Here is a 15,769-nt window from a genome sequence, read left to right as displayed (position 1 = left end):
TACCAGTATAGTTATTGCTTATTACCAACATAGTTATTACCAATAATGCAGCTTATTATAAGATTATTCAATGTTTATGTCTAGTGAAATAGACCTATCAATTGACAATAGTATTGAACCCGTTACAAAGAGGCCTTTGAGACTAGCTGCTAAAAAAGCAAGATTAGCTTTGAAAACTTGCAGTAGATTATTTCTTTCTATTTCGTTTGAATTACTTCATCCTCTTTCATTCTTTTATTTATAAGTACTGGTTGAATTTCGTTGAAGTAAGGATACTGGGGCTGTTTTAAAAGCTTTAAAGGCATTTTAAGTTTAAACTTCGTATTTTAATGTAAGTTGTTTATATATATATATATATATATATATATATATATATATATATATATATATATATATATTATTCTTTAATGTTGTGCTGAAGACGGCCCTTGGACATAGGGCCGAAATATTCACCGATTTAAATTGCACTGTCTTGGAGAAAAAAAATTCCCTATTGTTTTTAAGTTGTGTTTGTTTGATTTAAAAGAAAACTGAAAAAAATAGTGCATACGAGTTTTTTTCGAGATGGATGGCAATTTTTTTTCCTAGTCAGAACTGGTGCTCAAACTAATAACATTGAACTGTAACAGCTTACATTGTGCATCAGGATATAGTTTTCAAATAATGATTCATTAGATTAACCGAGACTTGATCTAGAGACTCTCTCACCCGTTCCTAAATTACTACTAATATAGTTAATGTTCATTACCAATACAAGTTTTACCAATAAATGGGCCCAAGACCGTATCCAGGGGGGGGGGGGGTTACCCGGGTTGAACCCCCCCTCCCGAAATTTTTGACCGAGTCGAAAATAAGTCGATAATTAGTAAAACCTAGGTAAAAATCAGTAATATTAGTCGAAAAGTGAGTAAAAAATTAGTACCCCCCCCCCGAAAAAGTAAAAAATTATCCCCCCCCCCCACCTTCGAAAAAAAAATCCTGGATCCGCCCTTGATTGGGCTTGATACAAAATTATTCAGTGTGTATATCTCTTTCGAAGATGATTTTAAAAATATGAAAGATTTTGTTGGATTTGAAAGAAAATCGCAATAACAGAATAATATATAATAATTTTAAATATCATGGACATTAGTTCCATGTAATGATCTATTTAATTAAATTTGAGTCGATGATGAGACTCTAAGCCATCCCTAAGTTACTGCGAATAATTGCTGGTTACTAATATGCTTTAGTTTATCACCGAAATAGTTATTACCAAATATTTAGCTTGACACAAAACTATTTACTTTCTATGTTAGTTTGGAAATTAACGTAAATTATTAAAGTTCTTTGTGACTTTAAAAGTAAATTGAAAGACAAGAAATTTTGTGTGTTTATATTTTGATCGTCTTTCAAAATAGATAACAGTAGCTTTTCTTCTTTTTTTTTTAGCAAAAACTGGTGTTTTGACCGAAGAAACGATCTATGATATCAAATGAGACTTTGTCTAGACTTTCTCAGCTGCTACTAAATTAGGTAAAGCTCTAGACGAGGAGCTTCTTATTATCTTGGAAAGTTGTTGTTTGGAAATGAAACTGTCATGAATAGGTCCACAGCCATAAACTATGGCCAGGAAAGACCTTTTGAAATAACTAACTCCACCCTGTCTCTCTTCAAATCCCACTGGCCTTTGATGAAACTGGATAAACTTTGTGATATGAAGTGAAACTTTCCAAAATAGATCTACGGCATAAATGAGTCCCATAGAAAGTGCTTTTAGCCTCATGACTCTATGTAATCCTTATCTCAAGATTAAATGTGTCACAAATTTGGAATAAGGTCCTGATGTGGGTTTAAATCTTACTAAAATCGTTTAAATGGGATTTTCAAAAATAGTTTCAAAGAAGAGTAGGCTCAAACAAAAATTGGTTTGAGCCTACTTTAAAGAAAAAACATCTTTCCAAGGTTAAGATAAGCATAGGCTAGACTTGTCTTCTATAGTTTTTTGCTAAGGCCTAAAAAAAAAGGAAAGTTGTAGACATAAAAACTAGAAATCTCATCCTCCCAGCTCAACAACTCTCTGAGATAGCCGAAAATACCTCAACTAAAGCTTTACCCAAAATTATTACCAATAACCATTTATTGCCAAAATAGTGTGCGTATATTACTAAAAAAATTATTGCCAATAGTTCAAATTAATAAAAGGTTGTTAATTTTCTATTTTACAAATTTAAACAATATTTAATAGTATTTAAGTCAGCACAAATCAAAAGATTTGGAAGGTTTTAGTAGTTTATCCTGGATCCTTTTGAACGTTGCAGTAGGGTTCTCTCACATTTACGTGACGTCAATACTTTTCGTAACATATATTAAAGTCAAGATGGGCCAATCCTTTAAAATTAAAAAAGTTGTTGATTTCGGTAATTACAAATCATTAGTTTAGAAAACCACGGTACTATATCCTGGTTCCAGAATTTTACATGCTTTTTCTTACTTAATTTCAATCCATGGGTGACATTTTTATACTTGTTTTTTTTTCTTTTTTTACGGTGTACTTCTAATTTGTTCGTTTTTTCACTTTTTATCTTATTCTATTATTTTTGTTTTTTTTCACGTCTATCCATTTGTTGTTTTTTTTTTTCGGATAATGTTATATATTTTTTACATTTTGTCACTAGTGAAAACTTTCATATGCTTACACATGTACGCAGCAATATATTTTGTGTGTGGGCAGAGGGTTAGAACCCAGGGAAGGATGCAAATTCTAGAAACACACAAAAAAGGTTAAACTATATAATACATCTAGTAACTTAAATGGAAAATCTAGAAATCTCAGGATGCTTAGGATATTACCACCGCCAGGAACACCTAGATTGAAAATAAAGGGTGGTGTATAAACGGTTTGAGGGGTGTAAGGAACGAGAAACCAAAGGGAAGTTAAATATAGAGAGAAAATAGCCCACTCCATCTCCTATATGGATGGTCTTACTTCCATTGAGTCTTTAGTGAAGGCTGGAGTTGCTTGGGGTGATATCTTTACCTATACTTTTATGGTATGCTTCAACAACATAGGGGACAACATCATTGCCCTTCTATTGCACTTTGCCGAAGATACCACGGTCCATGCAGCTCTGCATAAAAAAGACGGCCCTTTGAAAGCTTACCTATCTCTACAGTTGGATCTACCAGAGATAGCAAAATGCTCTGATGCCTGGACGGTCAATTTAAGTGCATCCAAACTTAAGGTACCTCTAATCACCTGATCAAAGGTCTTGCGCCTGCATTCGACTTTAAGGTGAAGCTATTAAGAAAGTTGACAAACTACGTCTCTTGGGATTCAGACCTTTCTTAAGGTGATCATCTCTATTGGATTAGATCCTTCTGCGCAAGAAATCTGGGTGTAATTTTTCGATCCAAGAGCCTGTTACTATTCACCTCGATTATCACTCTGTAGGCCTACAAGCCTCTGGCAAGTCATCTTTACTTGTACTGCTTTTTGCCAAACCCAATATAGTAAAAACTTAGGAACAGATTATAAGATATATATTATAAGATATATATTATATGTTTATATATTATATAAACAGATTATAAGATATATATATATATATATATATATATATATATATATATATATATATATATATATATATATATTACCCATAAGAGGAGACACCCTAAACCTAGTACTTGAAGATCAGCTTTATAAGACCGCACTTCCATTTGCCATTTTTCCTGAGGCGTTTTCCCTGAAAACTAATCTGGTGATCCCTTTAAAGAATTAAATTAAAAATAACACGTTTTTTTTTAGCTGAAAGTAAGGAGTAACATTAAAACTTAAAACGAGCAGAAATTATTCTGGATATGAAAGGGGCTGTCCCCTCATCAACGCCTCGCTCTTTACGCTAACGTTTTTTATTGTTTTAAAAAATAACGTCGTAAAGACAGAGTCAAACTTTAGCGTAAAGAGAGAGGTGTTGAGGAGGGAACAGCCCCTTTCATAGACGGAATAATTTCTGTTCGTTTTATGTTTTAATGCCGCTCCTTATTATCAGTTAATTTTTTTTTTTATTTAATCTCTGAACGTTTATTAATTAATGCAGCTTTGATTTTTGCTCACCGTACATGAATAATTAAAACGAAATTTGCATAGCAATTTTACTTTTTTTGGCCAGATGGCTTTCTCGAAATTTTGATCTGACGTAACTTGTGAAATAACAAGGCTGTATCCAGTAAATTATTTCGGGACAGGGTGGGTTTTCCTCGGGTTGGACCTAATCCATGTCTATAGATAGGTCCCTATGCAATAGATAGGAACATAAAATACTGTATATTGAAGTTAAGAAACGTAATAGTTACAAAATGAATTCGACGTGTTTTTTAAGTTGCAAACATGTCAATAACTGTATTAGTGTTAATAGCAACGTCCCTGTGCACTGACAGTAACATTAGACCTGTCAAACGTTCTTCATCTGTTGAATTTCGTAGCCATATCTTAGAGCCGTCCCATGGTGGAGATAGTCCTATTCGGTCTAGTGGTTGAAACAGGCCAAGTAGCTACAATTGTAAGAAGATGGCTGATGTTTGGAAAGAAATCAGCATTGCACGCATCAAGTGCAGCCAAAGCCGACTGGTTTTTCTTTGTTGTTAACGCTCTGCCACTTCGCTTTCCACAATTTCAGTTCGTGGCTTAGGGCATCTGGCTCTGGTAAAAGGTCAGAGTAAATATCAGTATTCTCACTGATTTCTGCGTCAGACACGTTTTTTTTTCTAAGTTTGCAGGTATGAAGCCGCTTAAAGTTTTCAAAATTTTACGATGCACCGTAAATCTCTCCTTGAGTTCTGACATGAAGTAGTCCATGAATGGAATGTATAAGGAAGCTCTGTACGCTTCTTTCGGCGAACCGAGGTCATAGTGGTCATTTCGACGACGGTCAACTCTTGGAAATTATATCTTCAGATCTCTGGCAAAATCTTCAATTTTTGAATACAACAAGTCGAACAAAAAATCTGCGTCTTCGCGTAGGCCCACAACTGTCTGCACCACAGTTTCAACGTTGTCGTATGCAAGCGCCAAGTCACAGTCAACAGCTTAAAGAACTTTGCAAAATGACGACGTAAAACTAAAGAGTTCTTTTACTACGAATAAAATGGTCAGTAACTGTCCTTGCTCCATTGAGCTTGCTAACTGATGGGCCTTTGCGGAAGTCTCAGCATTCGCGTTCCCTTCTTGAAGCTCTTCCAGTGCTTCTATAATTGACATATAGAGCTCCACAAGGCGGTTACCGGCATCGTTTCTCTCCATCCACCGTGTTTCACAAAGAGCAATGAGACTAGTTTTTCTAGATTATGACATGCGTTATTGATATTTGCCTTTAAGATCCAGGATATAGGAGGGGGACAAGCCAAAAAAGTCACAGATCGGAAATAATTGTCCCCAAACACATTTTTATGACTGGAATTGAGCAAGCTAAAGAGATCACCAGGTTGAGTGTATGTACTCCACAGTGGATATAAATTGCTCGAGGATACTACTGTCCAATCCAAGCTTGAGTGCCTCTCAGACGCACACTCATAGCAGCTGCTCCATCATACCCCTGTCCTACAAGCTTGCTCAAATCCAAACCATGGTTTTTCAAGGTTTCTAATATTGTGGTGGCCAGACCTTGTCCAGATAAATCTGATACGGGAACAAACCAAGAAAATCTTCGTGCAAGGCTCTGTTTGAAACATACCGAACACAAATGGACAGCTGCTCTGTGTTTCTTAAGTCAGATGTTTCATCCGCTAAAACCGAATAGCACACACTTTCGTTTACCCTTTTAACAATATCAGCTTGAATCTTCTTTCCACTTTCAAACATTTAATCAAGAACAATTTTAGTAATAACTATATTAATGCATAGCTTAGATTCCTAGCTATTCATTGATATATACAATTCTTCCCAATCCCTCTTTGGCAACAAGATGTAAGGGTTTTAATTTTACATAATTTTGCTCAATTGGATACTGGTCTCTAACCCTAATGTATCTATTCTGAGATTCGTATTCTGGCTCTGGTTGCCAGGTATTCACGCTTTCTATTGTGGGTCTTTTTCCTTGAAAGTATCGAAATAAATCATTATCCGCTTGTCGCTTCTTCATTGTTTCAGTGTTAGATTGTTTCAAACTTACCTGGGATTGGATTGCACCAGCTAAGAGAAAGCTAAGCTGAAGAAGAAGATATGCTGCCTAATCCTAGTAATTGACTCTGTTGTTCACTCAACGGCAACTAGTTGAAGCTAAGCTGGTAATCATAGTGACCTTGTGATTTGGTAAGCTTAAAATATGCAGGTTTCATAAAGAGCTTATCATGTTGAAAAAAGCAATTTTCTCGGACATTTTGGTGGGGCTGTAAAACCCCTACCCCCCCCCCCCTGGATACAGCCTTGCGAATTAACTTAGGTCACGAATATCTATATTCGTATATTTTTATTACGTATACTAGGGGGTTCTCCCTCCTATTCAATACCTCACTCTTTACGCTAAAGTTCAAATTTTGTTCCAATTCTTTAAGGTAAAGATAAAGAAGGTAAAGAATACGGCATTGAATTTTTACAGTCCCTACCGGCGGTGCCGATCTCCCTTTCTTAGCCCTTCAGCCAGGAGGTGCAATGGGGGGTTGGGGGCCAACCGTCCTCTGCTTTCGCACACCCTTCCTGTTTAACTTCCCCAGATTTCAGCAGATACCCATTTAGAGCTGGGTCGACTCTGGTTGAGCTTACACATTCACGCCACTGACCCCCGTCTCAAATCAAAAAACTAGATACACTAAAATAACTGGATAACTGGAAAAACTTTAGCGTAAAGAGCAAGGTAATGACAATCATATACATAATAATTTTTGTTGGTTTTAAGTTTTGATGTTGCTCCTTACCTTCAGTTGAAAAAAGTGTTTTTTTTTTATTTAATTTAAGATTGTTTTTTTAAATAATGCTGGGAAATCCGGTGCCCCCTTCATAGCAATGTTCCTTCCACATGAAAAGTTCATCCATGGAAAGATACTCCCACGTAAGACCCTGCAACCCCCTCCCCCGACTACCAGAAATGTGCCCCCTGAAAACTTCTGTATATTTCCAAATAACAAATACTGTAAACATAGGGCAAAGTTCATAACTTGCAGACCTTCCCCCGGGGAATATGAGGGATTGAGTCATCCTCAAAGACATAGCTATTGTATTTCTTGACCATGTTAAATAAAATGGCTATTTAAAAATTTTGATCGGGTGACTTTGAGAAAAAAATGAGCGAGGGAGGGAGCCTAGTTACCTTCCATTTTGTTTGGTCGATTCAAAAGGGAACTAGAACTTTTAATTTCCGTTCGAATGAGCCCTCCCGTGGTATTCTGGACATCTGTGTTGATACGATCACCCCTGGGAAAAAAAAAACAAAAAACAAAAACAACAAATAAACACGCATCCGTGATCTTTTTTCTGACAAAAACAACAATATTCCACATTTTTGCAGGTAGGAACTTGAAACTTCTATAGTAGGGTTCTCTGATAGGCTGAATCTGATGGCGTGGTTTTCATAAAAGTTCTATGAATTTAGGTGGTGTTTTCCCTCTTTTTTCCAAAATAAGGCAAATTTTCTCAGGCCAAAGACATAGTTCCAAATTACATTTATACATAAACATATATATATATATATATATATATATATATATATATATATATATATATATATATATATATATATATATATATATATATATATATATATATATATATATATATATATATATATATATATATATATATATATATATATATATATATATATATATATATATATATATATATATATATATATATATATATATATATATATATATATATATATATATATATATATATATATATTCTCTCTCTCTCTCTCTCTCTCTCTCTCTCTCTCTCTCTCTCTCTCTCTCTCTCTCTCTCTCTCTCTCTCTCTCTCTCTCTCTCTCTCTCTCTCTCTCTCTCTCTCTCTCTCTCTCTCTCTCTCTCTCTCTCTCTCTCTCTCTCTCTCTCTCTCTCTCTCTCTCTCTCTCTCTCTCTCTCTCTCTCTATTTCTCTCTCCTTCTTTCTCTATCTCTCTTTCTCTCTCTCTCTCTCTCTCTCTCTCTCTCTCAAAATCTCTCTCTCTCTCACTATCTCTCACTAAATATATAAATATATATATATATATATATATATATATATATATATATATATATATATATATATATATATATATATATATATATATATATATATATATATATATATATATATATATATATATATATATATATATATATATTGATATGTTTGAAGTATCCGAAAAAAAGGAATTTTTAACAGAGACATATATTTTCCATGCTCAAAATAGAACTAAACATTACTATTCCGAAGGTATTTTTTTAGTTCCATCCTTCCTACAGACATATTGAAAACAACCATGATCTTGAATACGACAGTATTTAATTCAATATATAACCCTAAGTCGGCAATTTACCTCTAACAATGTGTCAGATACATCCGCAGGCGTAGGGACCTTCTGTCCCATGTCTCTCACCTTGAGGGTTTCTGATTTTTCAGATAGCTGTTCATTATTTTATATATATGGTATGCGAAGTTTTCGTGCTTTTTTGAAATTGCATCTCCTCTCAATCCCATTCTCAAGGAGAAAATTCAGTTGATGGGCCTGCAGGGTATATTTTCTTTCAAACAGTTCGTGGTAACGAACTGTAAGTAAGGAGCGACCCGGCTCAATAGTAACCGAAACTCTAAAAGACGGAATTTTGATACCAATAGATACATCAAAAGAATTGAATGTTTATGCTGATTTCAAATATATAAGTTTCATCAAGTTTAGTCGTACCCATCAAAAGTTACGAGCCTGAAAAATTTGCCTTATTTTTGAAGAAGAGGGAACACCCCCTAAAAGTAATAAAATCATAACGAAATGTACACTATCAGATTCATCATATCAGAAAACCATACTGAGGAGGTTTTAAGCTCCTATAATCAAAAATGTGGAATTTTGTATTTTTCACCAGAAGAAAGGTCACGGTTGCGTGTTTATTTGTTGTTTTTTTTTGTTTTTTTTTTTTTTCAAGGGGGGTCGTATTGATCCAGTGGTTCTAGAATATTGCGAGAGTTCTCATTCGAACGAAAATTAAAAGTTCTAGTGCCCTGTTTAAGTGACCAAGAATTATAGAGCAACTAGGCCCCATCCCACGCCTGTTTTTTTCTCAAAGTCACCCAATCAAAATTTTGAGATACCCATTTTGTTCAGCATAGTCGAAAATCTAATAAATATGTCTTTGAAGATTACTTAATCGCACACAGCCGCCGGAGAAAGGGCTGTAAGTTATGAGCTTTGTACATTGTTTGCATTTGGTATTGGTTATTGGGAAGTATACAAACGTTTTCAGGAGGGACTTTTTATAGTAAGGAGGGGGGCCGGGGGAGGGGATTACGTGGGAGGATCTTTTCACGGAGATTTTTTCATGGGGAAGGGTCATTTCTATGAAGGGTGTGCCGGATTTTCAAGCATTATTTAAAAAAAGATCATAAATTAAATAAAAAAATAACTATTCAACTGAAAGCAAGGAGCAACATTAAAACTTAAAATGAACAGAAATTATTACTTATATGAGGGGGTTTGACCCCTAGTCAATACCTCGCTCTTTACGCTAATTTTTTGAATACTTTCAAAAGAGTTATCTATTCTAATTAAATGGCCTGTGTGATTCAGGGGTCATTCTTGAAAAATAGGACAGAATTTAAACTTAAGCGAATAGAGGAAGGTACTGACGAGGAGGCGACCCCTTCATATATGTAGTAATTTCTGTTCGTTTTAAATTTTAATGTATCTCCTTATTTGCAGTTGAAAAACTTGTTTTTTTTGTTTTTTTTAATTCTATAAGTAACGCGATTAAAGGAAGTTGAAGAGACAGAGTAACTTAACATCATGTAATTAATACACAAATAAAGTGGAGCTAAAGTTGAAAGTCAACTATAATAAAAATTCAAACTAAAGAGCTAAAGGTTAAGCGAGTAACATGAAATTGTGGCTAGATGGGAAATCTTACAAAAGGAAGCATCTGTCATTATTTGAAGGCATGACAAACCGAATAATTGTAGCTTCATGAACTTCATGAACTTCAGAGAAAACAAAAGAAGATGGAAAACCTACTTAAAAATGTCATTATGGCTATTGCAGTTCAGATTTTGCCATTCTTAGTCTTTTTGCTAAAGTATTTTATATGTTTAAGAAATTAGTCTTAAACGAGAATACCTATTCCCAAATCATTAAAAAAACAAACTTCGTTAGAAGATGTCTATTATTTTTTAGAAAAGCGGTAGTTAATCTTTGGCGTATTAAATGAAAAATAAAAAGAGTTCTTTTGAAAAGAATGCAAATGGTAATATTATAGAATAAAATGAAAAGAAATTATCAGTCATATGAGGGAGGCTACGACACCCCCAACTCAACCTGCCACTTTTTAGGCTAAAGTTTTACTAGTAGTTTATTTGAAGCATTTTTGAGGGCTGGTTGTTAGCTAGTGATTGCAATTGTTTTACGTACCGATTACTATCTTTCAGAACATTTGAGCTAAAAATTCGGTGCACTTCTCTTGTGTAAGAGTATTCAATCTTAAAGTACTAAGAAAAAAAAATGCATTTTAGCTTAAACAGTGTGAGTTTGAGGGGGGTGGCTGTCCCTGTATAGGTTAAATAGAACCATTTTTTGTGTTATATGTTTCAATGCTACTCCTTGCTGTCACTTACAAAAAATCTTTCGAATCTAATTGTTATAAAAACGATTTTAATATCCAATTCACATACAGTTCAGTTTAATTGAAGCTTAGTGTGCATATAAAGTGTTTTGATTGTGTTCGACATCCCTCTTCGCATTTACTGAGAGCTTCTCCTTAATACCCTAAACTTTCTCGGAGACCCTGGACCCAACGTGCCTCCTTTTTTCCAATAGAAAAACCATATATATTATCAATGGTCAACTAGCATAGCTTACATCCCTTCCCTCATGCATCTTGGGGGTTTACGTCAACTCCAAAGACATAGTTATTTGGTTATTGAACAATTTCGTACAAAATGGTTGTATGTAGTGTCTAGGGTTATTTTAAAGCTGAAATTTCGGAAGGATAACTACCTCCCGGGAAATTATGATGTTAGTAGACTGCAAGATAAAAATTTGACAGAAACTTTCCAGGAACAGTTGAATGCTAAACTGAAGAGTTTAAAATTTGACAGTGTAGAAGATTGATGGAATAATTTAAGGAAAGCTTTATGTTTAATAGAGAGGAGACGGGGCTTGTGCAACTATTATATAAGTGATTGATCATATGAAAACAAGAGGAATGTAAAGAAAGGGAGAAAGCACTAAAATATGAACTAAGGAAGTGTGAAGTGGAGGCCATGGATAAAATTGCCGAAGATCTGGAAGATGCAGCTAGACAGCATAAGGAAAGGGGCCACAATTAGTGATAAGAAAAGAGTTAAAGAGAGATGGGCAGAACATTTTGAGAATGTGCTAAACCGAGATAGAATTACAGGAAAAGATATTGAGAAAAATGAAAAAGCTTTTGATAGTGGAGGAGGATTTGTTTTTTGAGGAAGAATTAGTGACAGTACTAAAAGGATTAAAAATAATAAGGCCCTAGGTGCTGAGAGTGTAGTAAATGCGTTTCTTAAACATGGTGGCTCTGAGGTTAGAAATAAGTTACTGAAGAATAAGTTACTGAAGATTATGACTATGATTTTTGAAAAAGGGGAAGTACCTAGTGATTTTAGAAAAACCCTAATTAAACCGCTGTATAAGAAAGATGATAAGAGTGAGCGTTTTAATTATGGAGGCAGTAGCCTGGTCTCTGTAGGTAGCAAATTACTTAAAAATATGATCTTTTTAGACTGAGAGATGCTGTGGACAAAGTCATAGTAGAAGAACAGGGCAGTTTTAGAAAGGGTAGGGGACGTGTCAACCAAATATTCACTCTTAGGCTAATAATTGAGAAGTGCCTGAGTTATCAAACATCTTTAGTCCTCAGTTTTATAGATTATAAGCAAATGCTTCTGTTGATAGAAGAGTTGTAGTGAAGTTCTTATCTTTGTATGGTATACCAGAAATACATTTACCTGATTAGTGCTATATACGAGAATAACACTGCTGCGGTTAATGTAGGAATTAAGGCTAGCAGCTGATTTTGTATTAAATCAGAAGTTAAGCAGGGTTGTGTTATATCCTCCCTTTCATGGATATTTTGATGGACTTTGTCCTGAGGAGCATGGGAAAGGCAACGGGAGAACACGAAATGAAATGGGGAGGAAAAGCTTTCCTGGACTTAGATTATGCTGATGATTTAAGCAACCTATACAGGGCCGTATCCAGGATTGGATACGGCCCAGATACAGGGCCATATCAGGGCCCTCTATATAAAAAAAAAAATCAAAAACACATAATAATCTTTTTATATTCATTGCTTTTACGTTTTTACGACTCTGACAAGCGTTTCGGGGGTTCGAACCCCCTACCCCCCCCCCAGGCACGTACGCAGGAATTTGTTTCGAGGGAGGGGGCCCAATTTGTTTCGGGGGAGGGGCCAAATCCTTCAAACCCATTATTCTGTGAGAAAAATCAGAAAATTATGGGAAAAAGGTAAAAAAAATTGTGAGATTTCGGGGGGGGGGGGGGCGGGCCCGGAGGCCCCCCTGCGTACGTCCCTGCCCCCCCCCCCCGGATACGGCCTTGATCCTAGATGAAAGTGTGATCAAAATAAATAACTTTTTAGAGGTTTCGTGAGTTCAGGGGTTTAGAATAGGTATGAAAATTAATGTTAAGAAAATTAAGTCGCTAAGGCTAGGAATAAGTGAAGATGAAAAGGTGACATGGGGTAACGAAAAGATTGATCAGGTGAACAGCTTCACTTACCTTGGTTGTATTATTAGTAAAAACGGTGGGAGCAGTGAAGATGTTAAAAATAGTAAAGCCAAGGTTCAGGGTGTTTTTTCACAGTTGAAAAAAAGTTTGAAAGAATAGGGAGATAAGTCTGGAAGAGTATTGGAAGCTATCGTGATGACAGTGGTCAAATATGGTTTTGAAGCATGGACTCTACGAAAAACGAGTGAAGATTTGCAAGATGTTTTCCAGAAAAATAGCCTACGGATTTTCCTGGGTACCCGGCTGACTGACTGTATTTCAAACAGTAGGCTGTACGAAAAATGTGGTTCAATCCTGCTTTCTATGGCTATAATGAGAGAAAGGTTGAGATGGCTAGGGCACGTTCTGCAGATGAAGGATGACAGGTGCCGAAGATTGTCCTTTTCGGCTAACCGTCTAGGGCTAAACGAAAAGCAGGTTGTCAGCGGTTCGGGTGGGAGGAAGTCATAAAAAAAGATTTAAGGGGAACGAGAACGTCTTGGGAAGACGTGAAGAGGGAGGCTTTGAATAGATTGGGATGGAGGAGGAGCATGCGTAGCTGTGTCGGCTTCAGGTGGCTTGGTGCTGCAGTGAGCTGTTAGTAGTAGTAGTAAAATACCAGACATGTTAACTGTGTTTAATAGATAATATCAACTGTGTAATATATAAATAAATAATATCAATTAGAAATAAATGATCAAATATGCAATAAAAATTAATTTTCATCAAACAAAACACAATTTCAACAATAACAATTGTTTATAGTTGTTATTCGGAAAGAACTAAATGACAACTATTGACCATATTTTGAGTTTAGTTTTGTTTACTTTGTTTAAAGCAAAAGTAGTTATAATTAGTGTGTGTGTGTGTTTTTTTTTACTATTTTAGCCTATATAGTTGATACAGTTGATACAAAAGAATAATAATTCAGAGTCACAAACTAAAAATCACTAAGAAGTAAAAATAATTGAGAGGTATAGATTAAAATAATGAAGAGGCACAATTACCTTCTTTCCGTTGCCGAAACAATAATATCCTCTACCAATATAATTTAAAAACAAAACTTGCATCATTTTACGTCTAAATTCTCCAAGCTATACGACTAAAATAAGAGCCAAAAAAGCGAAATTTCAAATCAGTCAAATTCAAGTCAATTAAAAAGGCTCTTATTAATTACTAGTACAATCGTACTTTCTCCTAAATACAGCCCTCTAGTTGCAAAGACTTCTAATTAGAGCGGCATCAAGAACAATTGTAAAAGATTTTACTTAAGGCTAGGAGAATATAATTAAAATAAATAATAATTCATCAAGAGACAAAAGAAAGATATGTTAAGTCAATCTTGTATGATACACTGGTAAGTATTGATTGGCTGAGCTCTAATTGGAACAAGCTTATTTTATTGAAAGCGATATGCTAGGGGGCGGGGCAGTAATAACCATATGAAGGTGGTCTTAGGAGCAATAGGAGTCTACCACAACTCATTTTTGTCACCGTCTAGCCACGGGCCCTTCTAACCCATGTCTGACCATGACGTAGGGTATTTTCTGAAATACAGTCCCCAGATTGGATAGATTGAAGCCATTAGTGACCGCCAAATCCATTCTGGGGTGAGATTCAATCCCCTGGCATATGAATAGCCAGCTGTGATGAATGAAAAATCCCTTGCTGAGCCATCAGAGAAGGGAAAAGTTCTGTTGCTTGCACCTGTTCTAAGAATCAAGTGTCACTTACCGCTGATGGCTAGGGGTGACTCTCCCCTCTCTTTTAAGTGACGAGTGTTGCCTACCCAGGTCTGAAGCTGGTGGGCGGGGTTTGCGGGATGAGAAACATAATGGTGGGATATTTTTTTGGGGTGAGGGGGAGAAGGGGTAATGATTCTTTGTTGCCAGAACTACGGGTATGATGTGTGATTTTATCTGTAATAGTAACATATATGTATAAGAACATTTATACATTTTGTTCTATATGATTGTATATTTATGCAGAACTTTTATACATTTTTCTTCAAATGCTTTTTGCTTAATCGACTTAAATGTTTAGGAGTATACAGTAGGCTACTCTATTGCAGTTGTTTGATAGTAACCTTTTTGGAAAATCCATATAGCTAGTAGAAAATTATGTTGTTTTGTCCTCCTACCCATTAAAAGATGTGTGCCGCACGGTCCCATTCTTTGCTTTGTTCGGTATGGGTCGAGACCATGAGATTTTATCTTCAAGATCTTTATGCTACTGCTTTTGCTGATGACACAGTAATAAAACTTGCTAAACGTCTATGTATGAGCTTGTGCTAAAAGCTAATGCAGTGCTAAGTAGGCTTGAAGTTTATATGAACCTTAGTTTCCTCTGCATCAACGTAAATATGACCTTCTGTAGAGTAGGAACGGCAGTTCATATTAGTAGTATTGTTATGCGATCTGGCAAGCTTGTGCAATAAGTTAATTGCCTGCTATACTTCTCAGATATTTTAATTTTATGTTTATATCGATCAGGGGCGGATCCAGGATTTTTTTAGGGGGGGGGGGAGCAAAATGGTTTGATACGAAAAAATTGTTTAGAGAGGGGCGCAAAATAGGTTGATCCGATAAACTCGCGTCAGGAGCAAGTTTAATTAACGCGAGCTTGATTTAATTAAGTAAATTACACTACTTTAGACCACGCTAGAGGGGGGCGCCCCCTCACCCTCACTGGATCCGCCACTGATATTAATGCTATTTTTTTATTTTTCACCTTTTCCCTATCATTTATAGGCTTCTATTTTTCAAGATTATATTTCTATTGTTCTATATTTTATTATAATTATATTTTTTATTAACAAGGTTTTGCGGTGATTCCAATATGTCTTG

At 35.5% G+C, this 15,769-nt stretch overlaps 1 protein-coding gene across 1 annotated transcript in view; it reads right to left on the bottom strand.

The window, feature by feature from the left end:
• Positions 1-15,769, bottom strand: part of Epac (Exchange protein directly activated by cAMP) — a 230,554-nt gene that overhangs the window by 153,541 nt on the left and 61,244 nt on the right. The gene's annotated exons all lie outside the window — the stretch shown is intronic.

This window comes from Artemia sp. Qi Xiang Cuo, chromosome 3 (assembly GCF_049724085.1).
Source record: "Artemia sp. Qi Xiang Cuo chromosome 3, ASM4972408v1, whole genome shotgun sequence".
Lineage (NCBI taxonomy): Eukaryota > Metazoa > Arthropoda > Branchiopoda > Anostraca > Artemiidae > Artemia > Artemia sp. Qi Xiang Cuo.
The sequence above is the reverse complement of the archived record's forward strand: the minus strand, read 5'-3'. Positions and strand labels throughout refer to the sequence as shown.